Here is a 23950-nt window from a genome sequence, read left to right as displayed (position 1 = left end):
GCAAATGGCAGCATCTCATGCCAATCTTTGTACGTAACTGTCATCTTCTGGATAATCTTCTTGATATTCTTATTAGCAGCTTCAACAACCCCATTCATCTTGGGTCTGTAAGGAGAGGAATTATGGTGTGCAATCTTGAATTCAGAGCACAACCCATCCAGCATCTTATTATTCAGATTAGATCCATTATCAGTAATGATCTTATCTGGCACACCATAACGGCAAATCAGTTGGTTCTTGATAAACTTCACAACCACCTGTCTGGTCACATTCGCATACGATGCGGCTTCGACCCATTTGGTGAAGTAATCAATTGCTACGAGAATAAACCTGTGTCCATTGGACGCTTTCGGTTCAATCATGCCGATCATGTCGATTCCCCACATGGAGAAAGGCCATGGTGATGAAATCACATTCAGAAGTGTCGGAGGAATATGAATCTTATCCGCATAAATCTGACACTTGTGGCATTTCTTCACATATTTGCAGCAGTCAGACTCCATTGTCAGCCAATAGTAGCCTGCTCTCAACATCTTTCTAGCCATGGCATGTCCATTGGAATGAGTACCAAATAAACCCTCATGGACCTCAGTCATCAACAGGTTTGCTTCGTGTCTATCCACGCATCTGAGCAAAACCATGTCAAAATTTCTCTTATATAGTACATCACCACTGAGGTAGAAATTGCCTGACAACCTTCTCAAAGTTTTCCTATCTTTCGCAGATGCCCCAAGCGGGTAGACCTGGTTCTGGAGGAAATTCTTGATATCAAAATACCAAGGCTTGTCATCATTCACTTCTTCGACTGCAAATACGTGAGCTGGTCTATCCAAGCGCCAGCAGAGTCGCCACTTTTCTGTAGCGGTGTATTCGTCGCTATATGATTTATTGATTAAACCATAAGCAAAGCATACAAAGAAATCGAGTCGCCACCGCACTTTTATTTATCCAAAGGATTGGCTAAAAAGCGAACAAAAGCCTAAGAAGTTTTACACATAGAAAACCAATGAAAAGATCAGAGAATCTGGGTAAGGGGTAAATTACGCAATGGGAAGGTGTTAGGCACCCAAAACGTCCTAGGTACTCCTAGGGAGCCCTTTTCACACTTGTTGTATAAGAAAAAGTTTATTTGTTTATGACATATTGTGCAAACATGATGGGAAGATGAGAAAAGAATATACAAGTTATTATTTTTGTGTTTGAACGGATGAACCCGTTGCCTACGTACCTTTCCATAAAAAGGTAAAGGATCAAAACGCCGTAGTTCAGCTAAAAGATTTCCAAAAATATCAGTGGGTTCATTTTAAAACAAGAGCACTAAGGCTTTTCATTACCAATGGGAGAAAACTCAACCTGAATCAACAATCCACCATGCGAGGACGGCTTCAACATACTAGTGAGGGGTTAACCCTATAATAAGTATGGAAGGCTTACAATCAACTCACTAAGGATAAGGTAAGATTTACATCAACCACTATGGTAATTGAAACCTACGGCTAATGTATGAAAACATATTAACAATGGACAAAGCCAAAAAACAATTGAATGGGTGAAATTAATTGATTATGAGTATTCACAAAATATGGTCAAGGTATGATTAAGATTCAATTCAGAAAGAAGTGTTATGAAATGGAGTTGGAAAAGTCAAGGACTTAGGGTCCAGGTTTCTAATTTGAAAAAAAACATGAAGATGTTTGCACAATAGTTCAAAGTTTTGAATTATCAATGTGAAAAGGTTTAGGACAAAGAGGGTATGGGTGAAGGAGTGTAAAACTTCTCAGAAGTTCACCTCTTGAAATCATATAGAAGATGATTCAAGTGTGTCCTTTGGAATGAGGCAACAAAGCAAGTAAGCAAATAAAAGCAAGGTGATACCGGATGCCATCAATGGACTTATACCAATCTCACAAACAAAAGCGGATACCGGATACCAATAAATGGATTTACACCAATCTCCTAAAACAAAACAATGATACCGGATGCCAATAAATGGACTTACTCCAATCTCACAAAGCAAAACAAAACATGGATATCAGATGCCAATCTATCTGGACTTATTCCAATCTCCACAGGATGATCATAGGAATACAAAGGCCAACAACATGGTCTTACAATTGCATCCTCACATACAACAAACCAACAAGAAGCACTAAGCAAAGAGGACATAAGTGGCCAATGAAATGGTCTTACACTCAATCCCTTCCAAATCATAGGAACAACGGCCAATGAATGGACTTATAGTTGATTCCTCAATGGGCAAACTCAAACAAGTCACAAAGATATGAAATGATGATCATGCAATAATGAACAATTAATGATGATAAATGCACAAAGGCAAACACAAGTACAGATGCACCAATCACTCAATCAAACAAAGTTATTTAGCACACACTATAACCAAACAATTAGGCTCAAGCAAGGGTTAGACTTTTAAAGTCAACTGGAATGGGGTAAGTGGTGCTCTTAACCTTAACATTGAGAGTTAAGGTGAAGCAGATGAAAGGATATGAGGGGTGTGCCTCATTGCTCTTATCCCTGGTCAGGGAGAGCATTGAATGATAGAAGGTGTGAGAGTTCAGAAAGTTGGAACTCTCTCCACAAGTTAATGACTCGATAGATCTTGGGTTAGGATCCACAATGCTACAACATGTAATGTGAGCAAAGGGAAGACACACAGACTAGTAGGAGATGGATTACACATCTCTTTTATCTACCAATTGCCTTATCAAAAGGACTTTTCCTGCTTGGGGACAAAGATAAACAATCACACACATTGCCTCTTAAGGAGGACTTCAGACAGGTGCCTGGCCACATAACAAGCCAGGTCTTCCAGACTACATGAAGAAGAAGATGTTATACCTCAATGCTTAAGCTATCAAGCAAAGCAAAAGCAAGTTCACAATGGAACTATAGCAACTAAGGTACCTGAAATCAATCCAATTCAATCAGTACTCAAGTCACAAAAGTCAAACAGATAAACCAAGAGTCAACAGACAATGTACAATCAAACAATCAAGGCTACATTGTGCAAAGCACAAGTTCAACTCAAATGAGCCAAAGCATCCTACAAAACAAGTCAATGTTAGTTCATAACAATCAAGCAAACCAACTCAAGCTATGCAAATTGATCTTCTTAAAGCCATATGCTTCTTAACCTGAAAACAAACTCAAACATGAGAAGCAAACCCTTAGGCCAAGGCCTAGGGTCAAAGAAAGAGAAATGGACCAAAACAGAACATGAAAATTGGTAAGAATCTAGATTTATCAAATAAGAACAACATCCAATTGGTCTCATATCAAAACTATGCACCAAATCCATTTTACAAACAAATCATGTCAAACTAGGCAAGTTGGAATCACATTGAAGTAAACAGAATGAACCAATTCAAATCAAATCAAAAATGGCTCAATAAATTCCAAGAAAACTCATGCATAAACAGAACACATCAAATGGGCAACATACCAAAATAATGGAATTTGGATAAGTGGAAGCATGTCAATTAAAATCAACAAGTCAAGGTAGGCAAAAACAAGCTCAAACAAGACCACAAATGGTGCACCAACTTAAGGCAATCCTAAAACAGAAATGACATAAGATAAATGAACCAAACCAAAGCCACAATGAACTTCAACATGTTAAGAATAAATGTACAAAATTTCAAGCTCATATGATAAGGCATAAGAATTTCACAAATCATGGAAGTTGAACACTCAACAAAAGTCCAATTATGACAAGTCAGAAAGAAAAATATCAAACAAATTGGAAATGGATCCAAAAATTCTACAAAAAATCATGCTCAAACTAGACATCTAGGAGCGTCATCATGCAAAAATTCAGAACAATTGGAAATCAAATAGCATGGCAAATAAAATCAGCAACATGAACAAGAAATGGTGTGACACACATTATCACACCTCCAATAATCACATCATATCTCAACATCCAAAAAGGAAAAAAATTACAAACTCTATACCAACAGATCCATCAAAGTGTCTAGATTATGCATGTAAATTTTCAGCTCCATTGGATCAAGCATCATGATTTCACAAACAAAATGGTAAGCAATGTGCAAGGTATGACATGTATGAACAAACCCTAGGCAATTTAAAAATTCAACCGTGCACAAATCTTGAAAAAATAACCAAAAAAAGTAGACATGATGATGAACATTTCACAAAAAATTCCAGGTGATTTGGATTATTATTTTAGGAGTTATGATTTTTTCAATATGGAGAAAAATTAAAAAAATGAATGAAACAAGTATATGAACATGTACAAGTGAGATGGAATAAATGCCAAAAGCCAAAAATGAAATTGCCTTGGACTGGACTCGAACACGCGAGCAATTTGAATTCCAGCGCGTGCTGCCTAAACGCAGTCGTTTAGGACTATGCCCTAGGCGCATGCATGCATGCGGGATACGTGAATCCGCAGGTAAGGCGTGCGAATCCGCAGGAAAAGCCGTGGCTAGCGCTATGAAGGTCGCGGATAAATCCGCAGGAAATTTTCCAGAATCAAGAACACATGAAGATCTTCGTGATCTTCATGCACGATTTTTCCAGAAAAAATGGAATGTTCCAGAAACGTAAATTGTGCATTGCATCTCAAAGATCTAACATTAGGCAACAAGAATCCACAACTAACACGTCTAAAAACACTAAATCAAGCATGAATCGATCAAAGTAAAAATCAATCATCAAACTTCAAATCAACCGTTCTCTCTCATTTTAGCATGGAATCAAGTGATTTTTGGCTCAGAATCACCACACAAGCAAGCTCTACAAATATCACATGATGAAATTAAGAAAAGAGAGGATCAAATTCACACCTCTTGTAGAGCAGCTTTCGATTTCAAGTGCTCCAGGTCCTGGCAATGCTCCAATCGTATCCTAGCAACCTTGTATGAGTAAATGGAAGGATCTTTGATGCTTAATTGGCTTTGAATCCACGGATTTGAGCTTTCACCATTGATGAACTCTTGCTTGAAACAACTTCAATATGCACGGATTCACCTGGATCTAGCTTGAATTCTACTCAGTGATGATGCTTGATGATGAACAGAGCAAGAACAATACAAGTTACTTCAAGAATTGAGAAAAAAAAATTGAGAGAAAAGTGAGAGCAAAATTCTAGATCTGGATTTGTGAAGTGTGGTTAGGGTTTTTCTGTTATGATTTCACTTATATACCTCTAATTAACCAAGCTTAATCATGATTAATCAATTGGTAATGGAAAATTAGTGAAAATCAAATGTTTGGGGCAAATGGACAAAACCACCCTTATGCATGTGCATGGCATGAATAGTGCACGAATTTCACCTTGAATGAACTTCAAATATTGTTTGGATGCAAATAGAATTGGTTTGAAGTGAAAATGATGCATATTTTTCAAATGAATATTTTCCCTTAAAACTTTCAAATTAATTCAAGTGGAAAATGCCATTTTTTGTAATGAGAATTTATGAAATATGATGCATGATTATGATAGTAGAGATCAAGAGAAAATTGCTCAAAAAAGAATCACATGAATTGGCCTTTTGGTGCAAAAGTTATGCCTTGTTGAAGTTCAAAATTCCTTGCCAATGATTTGATCATAACTTGCCAACCACACATGAGAAATGGATGTTCTTGGACTTTTTGGAAAGTTAAGAGCAAGATCTTCATCTTTCATGTTGGGCAAAATTTGATTTGAAGCTTTCTTGATGATGTAAAGTTGAGGAAAAGACCTTTCCATTTTTGGCAGTTTGAAATTACAGGTCACTTACTATTTTTGGAAACTTTTTGTCTTACCTCAAATCCTTCAATGTTGATGTTTGACATGTTATATGAGGCTTGTATGGACATGAATGAGACCTTTTTAACCATTACCCACCATCAAATCCCTGATTTTATGCACAGTTGACCACAGTTGACTTTGCTAGGGTTTTGGTTGACTGAACAATGCTTTGAGGAAATCCAAGCCTCTACCACTTGAGATCTTGATTCAAAATGATGTCATGGTTCATATGAACTCTTGATGAATGATCATGGTGCCCAAATTCTTCAGAATGGCTACCATCTATGGCTCAATGAATGCCTTTGACTGGTTTGACCTAATGTTGCTGCATCTGCAAGTAATAAGGTTAGATGACAATATTTTTGTACTTTTGGTTAGTGAACAAATGAAAAGCAATGATATACAAATGCTAAACATGCTTGGTGATCAAGAACCACTCTCAAAAGACAACCCACCCACAAGGAGGGAAGGCAAGGTGTCCAATGATCCTTGAGGCAAATGAAATGTTATGATATGATGCCATGAGGGATCTTAGGGACAAAATTGGGGTCTTACAGAGACGTTCAAAGAATATGCCCAAAGATGGAGGGAGTTAGCTGCTCAGATAAGTCCACCTCTTGAAGAGAAGGAAATGACGAAGATCTTCTTGAAAACACTGAGTTCGTTTTATTACGAACGTATGATTGCAAGTGCCCCCAATGATTTTACCGAGATGGTAAATATGGGGATGAGGCTAGAAGAATGAGTCTGCGAGGGACATTTGTCTAAAGAAGAGGCATCAACTAGCAAGAAGTATGGTGGGAGTTTCTCTAAAAGGAAAGAGGGAGAGACTAATTTAGTATCAGTGGGGAGGTAAAAGAGGCCTCATATAAGGAAGAATTCTCAACCCCGTTAACATCACCATCAAGTTTCTTCAGTAATTCCGTTTCTTTTCAACAATTCCAACAAGCAATCAGTTCCGATTCAGCAACAACAACATCAGCAACAACCGCAACAAAAAGCCAACTACAATAACAACAATAATAACCAACAAAATTTTGAGAGGAAGAAGTTCTCCTTTGACCCTATTACTATGACTTATGTCGAACTATACCCGTCTTGGGTACTCAAGAATTTAATCCAGCCAAGAAACCCTTTGCAAATTCCTGAGCCACTACCATGGTGGTTCAAGCCTGATCTTCATTGTGCTTTTAACCAGGGAGCCCCTGGTTATGATATAGAGAACTGCTATCCACTGAAATATGAAGTTCAAAAGCTTGTGAAGAATGGCATGCTGTCCTTTGAGGACAGAGGGCCTAATGTGAAAGCCAATTCGTTGCCTGCTCATGGTAACGCTTCTGTCAACATGGTGGACGGATGTCCAAGGAATTTCCGAGTTTTTGATGTGAGACGTATCCGAAGATCTTTTGCAAATATGAATAGGACTTTGTGTTTAATCAGTGACTGTGAACATGACCATGACGATTGTGTCGTTTGTAGCACGAACCCCCGTGGGTGTATGATTGTCAAGAGAGATATCTAGAAGTTGATGGATGAGAATGTAATTCTGATTCAACAGTCGAGGGATATGGGAGATAATGTGAATGTCATTGTACTAGTGTTTAAGACCCCTGAGCGGGTAGTCATTCAGTTTGGTAGTAGTAGTAACAACAATGTAAATAGATCGGTATCGCTGTTGGTTATACGGTTAGCGGGTCCTATCCCTTATGCATCCAATAAAGTTGTGCCATACCAATATAATTCCAAAATGATTGAAAATGGTCAAGAGGTTCCTCTACCAGTTGCAGATTCAGTGTTGAATATTCCAGATATAGCAAAGGTGACCCGTAGCGGTCGTGTGTTTAGTCCAGTGTTCCCAAAGGTTGTAGGAGATGTGTCAGTGAGTAAGAAGGTAGAGATTCCTATAGTTAATCCGGTTAGTGCTCTAATATGTTAATCTGGGGAATCCAATGAATTGAAGACTAACTATGATGATGAGGTGTTAAGGTTAATCAAAAGAAGTGAATTCAATGTTGTGGAGCAGCTGCTCCAGACGCCGTCAAAGATCTTTGTGCTATCATTGTTGATGAATTCTGAAGCGCATAGAGATGCATTACAGAAAGTGTTAGAACATGCCTATATTGAACATGACGTTACTGTGGATTAGTTTGACCACATTGTTGCCAACATCACTTCTTGTAATAATTTGAGTTTTTATGATGAGGAACTGCCCGAGAAAAGTAGAAATCACAATTTGGCATTACATATTTCAATGAACTATAAGGAGGACGCTTTATCCCATGTGTTGGTTGAAATTGGGTCATCATTGAATGTATTTCCAAAGTCAACTTTGTCAAGACTCTCCTACCTGTAGCACCTCAAATTTGCACCTATCATTGTACATACATTTTCATATTAAGTCATAGCATATCATGATCCATTTGCATAGCATTTGCATTGTCCTCAGTTGCCTCAAGAGCAAGCAAGCAAGATTTAGGTCAAACTGATCAGGAGATCAGTCCACCAAGCAAGCAGAGGTATTTCTCAAGGAGCAGAGGCTCTAGGTTTTGTCCAACAAGTTCACATGACTTGGAGGTCTATTTGAAATGTTCAAGTCAAGGGTTGAAGGCTCAAAGGTCATCAGTTCATACACAGACAATCAGAAACCCTAGACAGTCAACAGTCAATCAAAGCAGTGGATGGTGGCCATTCTTGTGGAATTTGGGCACCATGGTCAATAATCAAGAGTCCATATGTCTTGGGACATCATTTGAAGTCAAAGTCTCAAGGAATTAGGGTTTGGAATTCATCAGAAGTGCTTCAGTCATCCAAAACCCTAGAAAAGTCAAACTTGGTCAACTGTAGATGATTTGATGGATGGAATTGATTTGAAGGAGCTCATTCATGCTTATATAAGCCTCATCTATCATGTCAAACCTCATCATGGAAGAAAATCAAGTCAAACAGAGAATTTCCCAAAATAGAAAGTGGACCTGTAATTTCAACTGCCAAAAATGGAAACTTCTTGATCCTCAACTTGCATCATGATACAAGCTTCAAATGAATTTTTTCCCAAAATGAAAGTTGAAGGTCTTGTTCTACCATTTTCAAAAAGTCCAAGAACTCTTAAATCCCATGTGTGGTTGTCAAGATATGATCAATTCATTTTCACAAAATCTTGAACTTCAAATGGGCATATCTCCCAAACCATAAGGCCAAATTTGGTGGGGTTTTTTCCTACAAACCACATTTTTCCTCCTCTTTCCAAAAATATAAACTTCATGTCCTAAAACCCTACCATTCAAAATGGCATTTTTTGACCTTTTTCATTAAAAATCAAAGTTTGACCCAAGGTTGACTTTTTGATTTATGGACTTTTTGCACAATTGGCCAATTGGGATCCACTTTATACCATATTTGTGACATGTTCCAAGCATCATTTCATGTTCATGCCATCTCCATACCACATTTTGGACCAAAAATGCAAAGTGACAAAATGTGCAAAATGGTTTCAAAGAAGCAAGGCAATACAGCAATCCTTCAACACACACAAAACAGCATTAGCAATTATCCTTTTCTGCTCTTTCCAAGCCCAACTCGAGCAAGGGTGTACCTCCCCATATTCATTTGCACACAATTAGCAAAAATAGCAAATAGATTCATTAAGCAAAAACCAGATTAGCACTTGATTAAAGGATGATAAACAGACAATATAAAGTCATTTCTCTGCTCATTTCACAACCCTAATAGCAGCCACCAAGTTCAGAAAACCTCACTCTCTCACTTTTGCATTTTTGACATTTGGCAATTTTTGTTCAAAATCTCCAAACAACTCGAACATTCCTTCATGCTTCCATCATCTAATCACCATTAAGAGTTGTTTCTAAGCACAAGACATTAACTGGAATAGCATTTCAAGGTCTGTTTTTCCATGAATCCAACAATGGTAATTTTCGATTTTGGGGTTTCCAAGAGTTGCTGAGCTTCAAGCTACCCTCCAGCCATCATTCCAAACCAAGAGCTTCATCTGTTTCGAGTTGGAAACATCCAAGCAGTCCTGTTTCCATTTTTCTCCAAAATCAAGTAAAAATTCGAATCTTATTATTTGCTAAACTAGGATATGATTCGCATGGATCTTTGTTTGCTGAGTCCAAAGAACTTTAAATCGTGTTAATCGGTTGTTTGAGTCAAGAGAAATTCAGTTTTTAAGTTGTGCATCCAAATTTGTTTGTGTTTATTTGTTTCCTTATAGTTCAAATTGGTGTTTATAGTTGTTATAATATTGATGTACAAAGCCAGAGGAACATGTTGGTATGTTGATTGTTGAGTTTGGTTCACAAATTTTTTTACTGGAAATTATGGTGGTGAACGTGGTTAACGAGCATTCTGTTGCGCCATTTTGCTGGGTGTTATTACTGTAGCATTGCCATTTAATTGAAGGTTTTAATATATACTGCTGTGCATGTTGTTTGCTTTTAACAAAGGGGGAATATTCTAATAGGTTGGGATTTATATGCTGTTGCTGTTTTTCCACTATGCATATTGGTTTTCAAAAGGTTTCCATTGGTCATTAGTGCTTTGTATACTGTGGGCTATGTAGTCTGTTTATTGGTCACGGGCCCCACCGGCCGGGATCCCAATGATCCCATCATTTGGAGCGACAGCGTCATATCACCGCAGGCACTGATGCTGCTGGCTTTTCGGTTTTAATTACGTTGCTTTTCTTTATTTTTTTTTTGCTCTGCTGGTGTTTCCAAGAGTAGCATAGCCAGACGTTGGCAGGTGGCCTAGGGATCCCCAAAGTCCCGTCAATGCTGAACGACAGCCACTGCGCGACAGGCTGTTTGCTGCAGCTTTCTGCTTTCATTCATTCTGCCCTGTGCCATTAATTTGACTGTCTGGGAAACAATGTAATTGGAGGCGCAGTAGGCCATGTGTACGTGGCCGTGGGTCCCACTTGGCGACTGGTACATAGAAGCAGCTTAGTGTATATACTGAAGCCTTCTCAGGCGCATTTCATTTTCTTTTTTTAATAATTATTAAATAATCATTTAATTCATTTTTATTTGGCAATGTTTATTTCATTTTGTTTACTCAATTTCCACAATTCATATTTCATTCAATTTAAACCCAAAAATTATGAAACTTTTTCCATCATGTTCACAAGCATGTCCTCTATTTTATCATGAATTTTAATTAATTTTCCATTGGCTGGATTTTTATTGATAATTAGTTTCTTGACATGCATACTCAAATGATATCTCTTGCCATTTCAATTGTGAAATACTCATGATGCATCCTTTGCTTTTGAAATTTTTTGTGGAGAAACTAGACACATTGTCCTTCATTTTGATATAAAGTTTGTGGATTTCCCATTTGTGGTTTGCTGGATATGATTTTTTGAATTTGAAGTGTACATTTGGTGTCACAATATGAACGTGCATTTTCCCAATTTTTGTTCACATGCTTCCTGGCCCCCAAATGACCCCAAATTTTGCATGAATGATCTCTCACATGTCTAGTTTGTGTATGAATTTTCTGGGATTTAATCATGCCGTTTTCAGTTTATTTGAGAATTTTCTTCCCTGCCTAGTCAAATGTTGACTTTTTGTGCTACACATTGCCATATCATTTGTGAAATTCTCAAATCTTATTGTATGACCATGAAATTTCATATGTGATAACTAGACATCTCAAGCTTTGCATTGGTGTTAATCTCATTCATTTCTCTTCTGTTTTCAAATTGATATGATTTTTTGAAGTTGACCCATGTTTGTTGACTTTCACCATGCTTACTTGAATTTGATTTGACTTCATGATTTTACTTGACTGCCTTCCTCTCATCCAAATGCCATGAAACTTTACATGCTTACCATGTTAGATGTTAGGATTGAGTGTGATTTATTTCATAATTTTTGAGATTGTTTGAGTTGACTTTTGAATGTGGTCTTGCTGTTGACCTTTTGTATGCTTCATTTGCTTTACTTTGATTTCCAATGTTCATAAAATGATCATAATGCATGATTTGAGTTTGAAACCAATTGTGATAGCTTCTTAAATGTTTGACCTTGACTTTGGTTGACTTTTCCTTGCTGCTTTGACTTTTTTCTTTCATCCTTGACCCTAGGCTAGTCCTAGTGGTCTTTTGTGCTTACTATTGAGTTCCTGTTTCAGGTTAAGCACCATTGCCATTGAGATCATACAAATGTGATTGGATTTGTTTACATATGAACTAACCTTTGTTTTGTAGATGGTTTGACTCATGTGTTTGAGTCTTGCTTTGCACAGTTGACCTTCTGTGGTTGACTGTTTATCCATTCCTTTTGGTTCTGACTGTTTAATTGCATACTGATTTGTTTGGTTTTTCTCAGGTACCCTTTAGTTGCTTTTTGCTTGCTTTGCTATTTAGCAATTGCTTTTGAGGTATAATTACTTCTTCTTCATGTAGTCTGGAGACCCGGTCTGTTATTTGACTGGGCAAACTGTCTGAAGTCCTCCTTAAGAGGCAATGCCTGTGTTTGTTTAATATTGTCCCAAGCAGGAAAAGTCCTTCAAGTAAGGCAATTGGTGGAAGGTAGGGATATGCAATCTATCCCCCACTACTCTTGTTGTGTCATCCCTCTGCTCACACTGCTGTGTGTTGATGCATTGGGATACAAACCCAAGATCTTGTACAAAGTGTACAGTGTCAGAGTCTTCGAGTATAGAAGGGTTCCCACTTTCTGGACCCATGCTCATTTGTCTACTAGCTCTCCCTGGCCAGGGATAAGAGCTGTGAGGTCTCATCCTCACTTTATCCTTTCATCTGCTTCACCTTAGCCTCTCAATGGCAAGGTTAAGAGCACACTTACCCTATTCCAGTTGGCCCTAGTGCCTAACCCTTGTGTGAGCCTCTTGTATGCATATAGAGTGTGCTTCTTGTGATTGTGATTGCCTGTTTGCTTTGCCTCTTTAGGTTTAGCTTAGACTTGCCCTTGTGCAAGGTAGGGTGTGCTTGACTTGCTTCCTGTGCGAGTCAAGTTTGTGTGGCTTGCTTCCTGTGTGAGCCATGCTTAGAGTTTTTAGCCGAACTACGGCAACTCTGATTCTCACGTTCAGGTGAGATACGTAGGCACGAGACGCGATGTCTTGCCGAGTTTGACTAACGACTAACAGCTAATCCTTGCTTGCTTTCGCCCTCGTTGCGATCCTTTCTCTCACCCCTGTGTGATTGAGATCTCTCCTTTCTCTCGCCCTCGTTGCGATTGAGACCTCCCCTTTCTCTTGCCTTTGTTGCAATCGAGACCCTTGCTTCCTGTGCAAGCCGTGTCTAGGATAGGCTGGCCCGTGTGCCATTTAGCTAGAAACCTTGACTTAGGGTTGACTTTGCATGACAACATCTAGGCTCGAGTCGTAGTCTCCCTAGAGTTGTGTCTCCCTCTGTTATCTGGTTAGGCTAGATCCTTTGTCCCTGTGTAGGGGAACTACATCGCCCTGATCTTCATACCAGATGAAGTATGTAGGCAGGAGATTGAGCTGATCTCTCCGGGCGCCTTTTCTTTTCTTTTGTGTGTGTTGCTTGACAGTTATAGGCTCGAGTCCCCGACTCCCTATTAACCTGTTGTGTTGTTGCCTCTTTGCGTGTGTTTAGGTTCGGATGCTGACATAAGTCCAGTGATTGGCAGTCGGGCTCCACGTTTGCCTGTGTTTTGTTTGTTTGTGTGCGTGTTAGCCGAGCTACGAATGCTCTGATTCTTCTCTCGTCCGAGAAGATACGTATGCATAGGATGCGATATCCTAGCGAGCATGTGTCGTTTCCCCCAGTCCGAACTACTTCGACTCTGATGTCTATGCTTGATAGACTAAGTAGGCCCAGGATACGATATCCTGCCGAGTCAGTTTCAGTCAGTTTCTTTTGTCTCTTTCAGCCAGTTGTGTGTGTGAGTTTTGAGCATTGTTTAGCAACCAATATTTCCTTCCTAGTGTGCGTGGATCCCGTAGAGTACTACGGATGCGTAGGGTGCCTAACACCTTCCCTTCGCATAACCGACTCCCGAACCCATCCTCTTTGGTCGCGAGACCATGTTCTTTCCTAGGTTTACTTCGAGCGTTTCCTTTCCCTCTTTTGGGATAAATAACGCACGGTGGCGGCTCTGTTGTTTCTTTCTTTTCCCGCCGGTTTTTCGCGCGATGCGACAGCTGGCGACTCTGCTGGGGAAGTAAAGAAGTTGACCTATGCTGGTCCATCTTCCCTGAGCGAGTCTCTCCTAGCGCTCTCTAGGATTAGGGTTTTGGTTGCTTTCTGCTTGTTGTATTTTATTGCATTCATTGTATATATTTACATTTATTGTTTGCATTGATTGTGTGCATTGATGTTTGCATTCATATTCATTATTCATTACTGGCTGGCTGTCTGTTTTTCTCTGTGTGGGGGGGGAGTCAGTTGAGGTAAAAGGTCCAATACCCAGACCATGAGTGGAAATCTAGGATGATTAGGAATAGAGTGATTCATGGGAAGCGGGTGGTATGGCGCCACTTAGCGGAACATTGATATCACGAGCAGTTCAGACCCTGGTAGGATACTGTCGTTACATACTTCGGGTGTGTATATGATAGTATTTCTGCGAAAGGTTATTTATGCTGCGTTTCTCTCAGCTTTACCCTGGCCTAGACTACACCCGTGAGTGGGGAAGGGTTGATCATTACAGGTACAGTCGGTGACTCCTGGTATTGATGGTGACTACGAGTTATATTTCTGGACGCCGGAGGTTCGACCCTGGTATTGATCATAGGGTTCCGTTTATTTCGGATCCCTGGGCTGAATTTGAGGGTACTCGCTCAGATGGTGACTCAGTTCTCCAGACATGGGTTCAGATGCCAGTTGATCAGATTGACTTTGGGTTTCAGATGGTTGTGATCAGAGTTCAAGCCGAAGTTCTGACCCTGTGCCTTGAGACGCACAGCCTGACCAGTCATGTTCGCATCATTTGCATCATAGCATGTTTATTTTCCAAAAAAATAGTAATGCATGAAAATGAAAAAAAAGTTAACTCGCATACACATATCCTTTTCAGGATCATTCATGATAAAATAGCATCCGCATCATACACATATCATGCACATATCATCCTTGCATTGCAGACATGTTTGGGGACAAGACTTCTCACTCCGGTTCCTTTGTTGAGACAGGATAACTGATCGAAGGCCACACCGGTATTCAACCAGGCTCAATCAAGCAGAGAGGTATGGATCAGGTTCAGACAGAGCTGGCCGAGATGAGGGCAAACATGGCCCAGTTCATAACGATGATGCAAGGGGTCGTTCAGGGGCAAGAGGAGCTGCGTGCCTTAGCCCAGAGACAGGAAGTTGTGATTCCAACATCCAACCGTGCTTCGCCTGTTGCTGCACCCGCTCATGAGACTATCAATGTTGCTGCTCCCACTAACGACTATGCCGTCGGGGAAGAGTTGAGAGGAATAAGAATCAATGGACAGCCTCTTGCTGCAGAGGTCAATGTCAGAGCTACCCGGGCTCCGATTCGTCATCCAGCTCCGTTTGTCAACCAACAAGAGGACACGTTTACTCTCCTCAGTGAGGACTATGATGTTGTGAAAACCGAAGAGAGGGACAGAAAAGTGGATGCTCTTGCTGAGAAAGTCCGAGCAATGGAATGTCAGAACTCCCCTGGGTTTGATGTGACCGACATGGGTCTGGTGGAAGGGTTGAAGATCCCCTACAAGTTCAAGGCACCCTCATTCGACAAGTACAATGGCACTTCCTGTCCTCGCACCCATGTGCAGGCGTACTTCAGGAAGATCTCTGCTTACACTGATGATGAAAAGATGTGGATGTACTTTTTCCAAGATAGTCTATCTGGGGCATCTTTGGACTGGTACATGGATCTGAAGCGAGAATCAGTCAGAAGCTGGAAAGATTTGGGTGAGGCCTTCCTAAGGCAATACAAGCACAATATGGACATGGCGCCGAGCCGAACTCAGTTACAGAGCTTGTATCAGAAAGATAAGGAGAGCTTCAAAGAGTATGCCCAGAGGTGGCGTGAACTAGCCGCAAGAGTGCAACCTCCTATGCTGGAGAGAGAACTGACTGACATGTTCATTGGAACCCTGCAAGGTGTGTTCATGGATCGTTTGGGAAGTTGCCCGTTCAGCAGCTTTTCAGATGTTGTCGTCTGTGGAGAACGAACTGAGAGCCTTATCAAAGCAGGGAGGATACAAGATCCTGGCTCTTCAAACTCTGCCAATTCTAAGAAGCTATACTCTGGGGCACCCAAAAGGGGAGAGAATGAAACAAATGCTGTACACCATCGAAGGAGTATGAATAGAGGGCAGTATCGGCAAGTTGCTGCTGTGACTATCCCAGCAACTCAAACTCAACAGCAACAGAGAAGACCAGCTCAGCAGCATCAGCGTCAGCAACATCGTCCTCAGCAGCAGGCTTCCCAGCCTCACGATGGTAATCAAGCTGGTACAAGTAACGAGAGGAAGAAGATCACTTTTGATCCAATCCCCACGTCCTACGCCGAACTGTATCCCTCTCTGTTAGAGCGGAACTTGATTACTCCCAGAGACCCGCCGCCCATACCCGTCAACCCTCGGTGGTGGTATAGGCCTGAACAGCATTGTGTGTATCATTCGGGTGCTCCTGGTCATGACGTGGATAGTTGCTTTCAGTTGAAGATGAAGGTTCAAGACCTCATGAGGTCAGGTATTCTGATTTTGGAAGACTTAGGTCCCAATGCTAATCAAGCTTGAAGATAACAAGTCCTGGGCTGGCGCCGACTTTTTCTTCAGAAGGGTTGTTCAGAAACCAGAAGCTGCTGATGCGAGAGATATTAACAGTTGTCATCCCCGGTGGGATCTATCACAATTGGGTCACTGTGGGCTTTCCTACAGTTGTTCATAAGTCTTTGTAATAATCACTTTGTTTAACAAACCCTTCTCCCATGCCAAAAGGAGAAGTGATGGCATTGTTGGCAACATTTTGTGCAATGATATTTTCATTCAAATAAATTCATGTTAAAACATTTGTTTTTCCAATTGTTTTCCCTTTTCGCTTTTTGCATGAAATCGGTAATCACCAAAAACCCTTAAAAACAAGAATAAAAGCAATCTTTTCATCTGCATAACGATTGTCTTGTTTGATTTTTCAAAGAGCTTTTCATCTCTAAATCTTTATGCAGGTTGTTTCTCAAACCCATTGAGCATAATGATCGGACGTCATCTCCCAATTTTGAATTCCCTATATTCGAAGCGGACGAAGATGATGTTGAAGGGATTCCCGACGAGATTTCCCGACTTCTTGAGCAAGGAAAGAAGATCACTCAGCTGCATCTCGAGAATCAGCAGAACAGCCAACTGGGGCATCATCAAAAAAATCAAAATCAAAAAAAAAAAAAAAGGGGAGAGTAAAAAAGAAAAAAAGAAAGAGGAGGGTGCAAAAACCAAATCAAAAGAAACCAAAAGCAAATCAAAAGAAAGAAAAAGAAAGAAAAAAACAAAAGAAAAATAGCACCCTCAAAGTCCCAAGTTGGCTGATGCTGAATTCGATCGAAAGGAAAAGATCAACTGCCATGTGTCATGGTCAGTCGTATCAGCAGAGAGTGAAAAAGCATTCAAAGAGAAGGTCAAGCCTCGTGTGACCTCGTGCTCAGGAAAGTCTTGTCTTCCACACCCGATTCCCGGGGCAAGTGGACTTTACAAGCTAAGAACGTCCATACGTTTTCAAGAGAGCCTCTTCAGGCAGTGTTCTAACACTTACTACGATGGATAAAGAAGTTCACTCGTCCTGTGAATTCCCGATGCAGTCAAGAAATACTTCGCCTAAAACAAAGAAAAAAAAGCAAAAGCTCGCTAAGTCGAACACCCCAAAGGGCGACTTAGGCAAAAAAAAAGCGTCTCGGTGGATTGAAAACCCGAAAGGGCGATCCAGGCAAAAGTTAGAGACACTGAAAAAAAAAAAAGAATTTGCATCCCGCTAGATTGATCACCTCACACTGGGGCAATCTAGGCAAAAATTAGGGATTTGGCAAGTAACTGCATCTTGACAAGACTGTGCTGTACATCTGTCATCCGTCAGGGATTCTCGATTCGTCGTCGACTGAAGCTCCGATTACATCGAAAATTCAGAATGGTAGAGGAAAGGTCATTATGTTCAATGTAGCCCTCTCCATTATACATCACCGATTTCAAACTTGTACAGATCTATGGAGTCTCGCCCTTTGCAGACTACCATTCCATCACATCAATTTGAGCTTTTATCCCATTATTTGCACTCTTATTTGTTTTCAACTCAACAAATGTTTTGCATGTTTTAACTGATAAAGTATCATTGTTTTCAAAATAAACAAATTTTTCAAAATTTTTGTTCTTAAACAAAGTGAACCTTCACAATGATGGAAGAATACTTAGGAGACCCACGGTGCTCTCCCGGGGGTGGTATGATTACCAACAGGTAAGACAATTGTTCGTATCTCGAGCATGACTGTATCTTTGTCCTGCAGAACCTCGTATGGTCTCTCCTCAGTGAAGTTGCCCGATGCAGTGTTGTGTGAAGTTGTTCATCTTCATGTTCCCGGCAGGACAGATTCTTCCTCCAAATCCCTGTTAGCACCTATTGTGGGGCATCCCCAGTAGAGTGCTGTTTGAGCCCTATCGTGGGGCATCCCCAGCAAGCTTGCTGTTTCGGACGTTATTGTGGGGCAGCTCCCCTAGCAGAATGTTCACTGAAGACTTCAACTTTCGCCTCTCCAGCAGGCCAGTCTTTCTCTCCACCAGCCTGGGTGCTTTTCTTGGAAGATTCAGTATTCGGTGGAGTGGCATCCCATTAATCCGGCATTCTCTCAGATAGATCCCTCAGTGGAGTTGTTCGCGTAAGGAGCTTTATCAATGCCTTTGTATCCTCATCAGAGATTTGGTTGCTTCTTGGTATCCCTGATTTCCAGCACAAGTTGTTGTGGCGCATCCGCCTGTATGTTGAACTCTTTTCTCCGGTTGTGACCGACGATCCCTCCGGAAACCTCTTGTGGTTCTTCCTCCCCGGTAGGATGATGACTTTGGTTTTCTCTCCGGACGGTTGATTCCCGGACCTGCGTATTGAGCATGTCTGTTTGTCAGTATTCATCATACATTCATCATACATTCATCATGCATAATGCATACATGCATAATCATAGCATTCAGATACTCATGTTGCAGTTGTTGCAGTATATCCGTTGATGTTTGCCTTCTGCTATTTGTTGATACAAATCTCTCCAGTAGATTTTCCTCAAGCAAATATGGGTGTGTCTGATCTCTCCATGTAGAGTCTACCCCTTAAGCAGAAAGTGTCTACCATTTCCTTCTGCACTCCCCACTGAGATACATCCTCGTGGATGACGGTTGCTTCCGTTCCCTCCCTACACGGGATGGGTTTTCCCTATTGAGTTCTTTCCTCATTAGGATGAGTCTTGTTTCAGTCTGCCTTTTTGGATCGATCCTAAAGGGCTACCCGTTGACTGTCTCTTGTGCTTCCCTGGGGCATAAATGAATAGTCGCTTACTAACCGGCACTCATTCATTTCACCCTCAGCGGAATTTTTGGCCTCTACCTACAAACCGGTAGCTGTAAGTCCTATCTTTACGGTCTTCTACCCACTGTCCGGTAGTTGTAAATCCTTTTTTCACTCTATCTCTCAGCAGATCTTTTGGCCTCTACCTACAAACCGGTAGTTGTAAGTCCTATCTTTGTGGTTTTCTACCCACTAGCCGGTAGTTGTAAAATCCCACTTTCATCCCCTGGCGGATATTGTTTGTTGGCCTCTACCTACAAACCGGTAGTTGTAAGTCCTATCGTCGTGGTTTTCTACCCACAAGCTGGTAGTTGTAAAATCCCACATTCCTCCCCTTGTTGGAGTTAACCCTTTGTGCTCATCCCGATGATGACTGGTTACTTTTCCGTGGTTTTCTGCCTACAAACCGGTAGATGTAATCCCCTCTTTGTGGTATTGATATTCTTTCCCCTTTGGATACTTGCCTTGATCAAGCAGTATTGTCCCCATTGGGTCTGCCCTTTCTTTTTGGATATTTGCTCCAAGTAAGCAATTTTATCCTCTTTTGATTGGTCATCTTTGCATACCTATTCCTGGTACCCGATGCCTTTCTTTTCGGTCGATTATTCATTTAACAACCTACAACCCGGTTATGGATAATCTTCCATGCGAGGTTATTATCTACGTTCTGACGGCTATAGATAATATATCTCATGCACTCTTTGGTCAATCCTTCGATTGTTATCACCAGTAGAGTAAGATTCGTATTCCCTGCAGAATCGGATGTTCATCCTTTAACAAGTTTGCCTTTGCTCTCTTCAGGATGTTTTCGGTCGTTATCCATTTAACAACCTACAAACCGGTTATGGATAATCTTCCATGCGAGGTTATTATCTACGTTCTGACGGCTATAGATAATATATCTCATGCACTCTTTGGTCAATCCTTCGATTGTTATCACCAGCAGAGTAAGATTCGTATTCCCCACGGAATCGGATGTTCATCCTTTAACAAGTTTGCCTTCGCTCTCTTCAGGATGTTTTCGGTCGTTTATCCATCTAACAACCTACAACCCGGTTATGGATAATCTTCCATGCGAGTTTATTATCTACGTTTTGACGGCTATAGATAATATATCTCATGCGCTCTTTGGTCAATCCTTCAATTGTTATCACCAGCAGAGTAAGATTCGTATTCCCTGCAGAATCGGATGTTCATCCTTTAACAAGTTTGCCTTTGCTCTCTTCAGGATGTTTTCGGTCGTTTATCCATCTAACAACCTACAACCCGGTTATGGATGATCTTCCATGCGAGGTTATTATCTACGTTTTGACGGCTATAGATAATATATCTCATGCGCTCTTTGGTCAATCCTTCGATTGTTATCACCAGCAGAGTAAGATTCGTATTCCCTGCAGAATCGGATGTTCATCCTTTAACAAGTTTGCCTTTGCTCTCTTCAGGATGTTTTCGGTCGATTATTCATTTAACAACCTACAACCAGGTTATGGATAATCTTCCATGTGAGGTTATTATCTATGTTCTGACAGCTATAGATAATATGTCTCATGCGCTCTTGGGTCGAAGTCGTCCTCCCCAGTCGAGTAAGATTCGTATTTCTGGTGAAATCGAATGTCCATCCTTTAACAAGACTGCTCTTCTAGCCCTCTTCAGGATGTTGAGTGTTTTTAGAACACAAACCAATTCACGCTTTGGCACTCAGGCCAATTTTGCCGGTTTTCAGACCGAAGAAGTTTCCGACGATCAGGTCGATGTACTTACGACGCTCAGCCATGGTTATCCCTGCGTTACCATTTATTTTGGTATCCAGGTCGACGTTTCTGTTTCGGTGTTCAGGCCGATTTCTTTTCCGTTCCAGACGGACTGTTCTTTCAAGACTGTTTCTTTGCCGATCCTGACAGGCATTCCTGTATTATACCCAGTCGGTGCAAATTTCTACGGTTCTTTTGTATTCAATCCCTGCTTACCCTGAAAGTCTGACAGCCACTGCTATCATCCGTTCGGGTTCCCAGCTGATTGAATAGGGGCAGCTGTAGCACCTCAAATTTGCACCTATCATTGTACATACATTTTCATATTAAGTCATAGCATATCATGATCCATTTGCATAGCATTTGCATTGTCCTCAGTTGCCTCAAGAGCAAGCAAGCAAGATTTAGGTCAAACTGATCAGGAGATCAGTCCACCAAGCAAGCAGAGGTATTTCTCAAGGAGCAGAGGCTCTAGGTTTTGTCCAACAAGTTCACATGACTTGGAGGTCTATTTGAAATGTTCAAGTCAAGGGTTGAAGGCTCAAAGGTCATCAGTTCATACACAGACAATCAGAAACCCTAGACAGTCAACAGTCAATCAAAGCAGTGGATGGTGGCCATTCTTGTGGAATTTGGGCACCATGGTCAATAATCAAGAGTCCATATGTCTTGGGACATCATTTGAAGTCAAAGTCTCAAGGAATTAGGGTTTGGAATTCATCAGAAGTGCTTCAGTCATCCAAAACCCTAGAAAAGTCAAACTTGGTCAACTGTAGATGATTTGATGGATGGAATTGATTTGAAGGAGCTCATTCATGCTTATATAAGCCTCATCTATCATGTCAAACCTCATCATGGAAGAAAATCAAGTCAAACAGAGAATTTCCCAAAATAGAAAGTGGACCTGTAATTTCAACTGCCAAAAATGGAAACTTCTTGATCCTCAACTTGCATCATGATACAAGCTTCAAATGAATTTTTTCCCAAAATGAAAGTTGAAGGTCTTGTTCTACCATTTTCAAAAAGTCCAAGAACTCTTAAATCCCATGTGTGGTTGTCAAGATATGATCAATTCATTTTCACAAAATCTTGAACTTCAAATGGGCATATCTCCCAAACCATAAGGCCAAATTTGGTGGGGTTTTTTCCTACAAACCACATTTTTCCTCCTCTTTCCAAAAATATAAACTTCATGTCCTAAAACCCTACCATTCAAAATGGCATTTTTTGACCTTTTTCATTAAAAATCAAAGTTTGACCCAAGGTTGACTTTTTGATTTATGGACTTTTTGCACAATTGGCCAATTGGGATCCACTTTATACCATATTTGTGACATGTTCCAAGCATCATTTCATGTTCATGCCATCTCCATACCACATTTTGGACCAAAAATGCAAAGTGACAAAATGTGCAAAATGGTTTCAAAGAAGCAAGGCAATACAGCAATCCTTCAACACACACAAAACAGCATTAGCAATTATCCTTTTCTGCTCTTTCCAAGCCCAACTCGAGCAAGGGTGTACCTCCCCATATTCATTTGCACACAATTAGCAAAAATAGCAAATAGATTCATTAAGCAAAAACCAGATTAGCACTTGATTAAAGGATGATAAACAGACAATATAAAGTCATTTCTCTGCTCATTTCACAACCCTAATAGCAGCCACCAAGTTCAGAAAACCTCACTCTCTCACTTTTGCATTTTTGACATTTGGCAATTTTTGTTCAAAATCTCCAAACAACTCGAACATTCCTTCATGCTTCCATCATCTAATCACCATTAAGAGTTATTTCTAAGCACAAGACATTAACTGGAATAGCATTTCAAGGTCTGTTTTTCCATGAATCCAACAATGGTAATTTTCGATTTTGGGGTTTCCAAGAGTTGCTGAGCTTCAAGCTACCCTCCAGCCATCATTCCAAACCAAGAGCTTCATCTGTTTCGAGTTGGAAACATCCAAGCAGTCCTGTTTCCATTTTTCTCCAAAATCAAGTAAAAATTCGAATCTTATTATTTGCTAAACTAGGATATGATTCGCATGGATCTTTGTTTGCTGAGTCCAAAGAACTTTAAATCGTGTTAATCGGTTGTTTGAGTCAAGAGAAATTCAGTTTTTAAGTTGTGCATCCAAATTTGTTTGTGTTTATTTGTTTCCTTATAGTTCAAATTGGTGTTTATAGTTGTTATAATATTGATGTACAAAGCCAGAGGAACATGTTGGTATGTTGATTGTTGAGTTTGGTTCACAAATTTTTTTACTGGAAATTATGGTGGTGAACGTGGTTAACGAGCATTCTGTTGCGCCATTTTGCTGGGTGTTATTACTGTAGCATTGCCATTTAATTGAAGGTTTTAATATATACTGCTGTGCATGTTGTTTGCTTTTAACAAAGGGGGAATATTCTAATAGGTTGGGATTTATATGCTGTTGCTGTTTTTCCACTATGCATATTGGTTTTCAAAAGGTTTCCATTGGTCATTAGTGCTTTGTATACTGTGGGCTATGTAGTCTGTTTATTGGTCACGGGCCCCACCGGCCGGGATCCCAATGATCCCATCATTTGGAGCGACAGCGTCATATCACCGCAGGCACTGATGCTGCTGGCTTTTCGGTTTTAATTACGTTGCTTTTCTTTATTTTTTTTTTGCTCTGCTGGTGTTTCCAAGAGTAGCATAGCCAGACGTTGGCAGGTGGCCTAGGGATCCCCAAAGTCCCGTCAATGCTGAACGACAGCCACTGCGCGACAGGCTGTTTGCTGCAGCTTTCTGCTTTCATTCATTCTGCCCTGTGCCATTAATTTGACTGTCTGGGAAACAATGTAATTGGAGGCGCAGTAGGCCATGTGTACGTGGCCGTGGGTCCCACTTGGCGACTGGTACATAGAAGCAGCTTAGTG

This window comes from Lathyrus oleraceus, chromosome 1 (assembly GCF_024323335.1).
Source record: "Lathyrus oleraceus cultivar Zhongwan6 chromosome 1, CAAS_Psat_ZW6_1.0, whole genome shotgun sequence".
In the NCBI taxonomy this organism is placed as follows: domain Eukaryota; kingdom Viridiplantae; phylum Streptophyta; class Magnoliopsida; order Fabales; family Fabaceae; genus Lathyrus; species Lathyrus oleraceus.
Note: the sequence above shows the minus strand (reverse complement) of the source record.